General features: G+C 40.3%; 1 pseudogene; it reads right to left on the reverse strand.

The window, feature by feature from the left end:
* Positions 1 to 380: 380 nt before the first annotated feature.
* Positions 381 to 739, reverse strand: LOC111178157 (large ribosomal subunit protein uL29 pseudogene; annotated as a pseudogene).
* Positions 740 to 1,557: the final 818 nt, after the last annotated feature.

Genomic DNA, 1,557 nt, shown 5'->3' on the forward strand with positions numbered 1-1,557 from the left:
ACATTTTTAAAGGAACACTGTCACCAGTATTCAACTGGTACTTTAAGTTCCATTAAGATTTACATAAGCTATTACATAAATGGGAAATACAGACTTTCTTTCCAAGTAGAGTAGGGATCTAAATCCTTCTCTTCAGGGATGGAAAACAAGCACTGTCTTGCTTTGATGTTCAATTTATTGGATCCTTTCCTTCCCATAGCACTGATGGAGAAACATGAAGCCTCTCTTCAAGGGAATCTCTAGATTGAATAGCATATAGAAAGAAAAGAACTGTAACAACCAAAACAACTACAACAGTTTTTCTGTCCTTGTTTCCTGTGCCATTTCATTTTCACTTTTTTTTTTTCTAGTTTGTTTGTGTTTTATTGACTCTGTGATGCTCAGGCCTTGACTACGAACTTTGGCAGTGGATACAGCTGTTTCTTCTGCTGCTGCTTCTTAGTATTCAACTTCTCATGCTTGTTGAACCTGCAGCATGTGTTTTCTTGGGCTGCAGATCCAGAGGCTTGTACTTCTTGCCCTTGTAGAATTTCCTGAGGTTCTCTTTCTGAGTCTTATTAACAACAGTGAGAACTCGGGCAATGGATTTATAAACATCTAGGATCTTGGAGAGCTTGGATGCCACACTGCTTGTCACTTTGGTGATTTCCAGCTACGACAGCCCCACCTTCAAGTCATCCAGCTGTTTCAGCAGCTCCATCTTTTTGCCAGGAAGATCTCAAGCTTTAATCTTGGCCATGACTGCACAAGCTGCGCCACTGCCTGCTCTTGAGGGAAAGAGTTTTTTTCACTTCTTATTTTCACTTTCCTCTGTCATATATATATCCACACGCACCACCACAACCACCACACCCAGCATTTCTGCAGGTCAAAGTGCCCTTCATCTCTCAGAGCCTAACTTCTTTCTAGGAGGTGTTTGAGATGGGTTTGTATATTTATCTGTTTGTTTGGAGAAGAGTGGCATAATTGATGAACTGAAGAAAGTGACAATATCAACTGAATGTGGAACCTCTCAGCAAAAATAAAACCAAAAAGCTGCTACCCTTAAAAGCTAGAGAAAAGTGGAGATGTTAGCAGCAACATACTGTGAACACGGCGGGTCTGGAAAGGCTTTTGCTACCAAGAGGGTTAATTGTCCAAAGGTAATGTCTACCCATCAAGCCAATTTAAGGCCAAAGAATGCATCTTGGCAAGGAGTTTTCTTTTATCAATAACTGCGTCAATAAAACAGCAAATGGAACACAAAAAAATCGAGCACATCCATATCATCAGGGCAGCAAGACAAGTAGCCCAGAGCACTGGAGGGTCTGGGTGTTGAACTAGTTGCCCTTATTACCGAAAAAAAACGTTAAAGTATAAAAGCAATTCCAACAAGGAAATTGGGAACAATGCAAATAACAAAACTTTCTTCCTGAAAAGGAAGAAAAAATCTGCAAATTCTTCTGCTAAACTTGTCATCACCACACCCTGCCATGTGACATTTACATTGTTCTTTTAAATAGGTAGTCCATTGTTTTATGAGACAGTGTAGCTTAAGGGCTAAGAGTGTGGGCTCTA

This window comes from Delphinapterus leucas, chromosome X, assembly GCF_059928025.1.
Source record: "Delphinapterus leucas isolate spDelLeu-1000000601 "Yukka" chromosome X, BTC_Dleu_Yukka2, whole genome shotgun sequence".
Classification (NCBI taxonomy): Eukaryota; Metazoa; Chordata; class Mammalia; order Artiodactyla; family Monodontidae; genus Delphinapterus; species Delphinapterus leucas.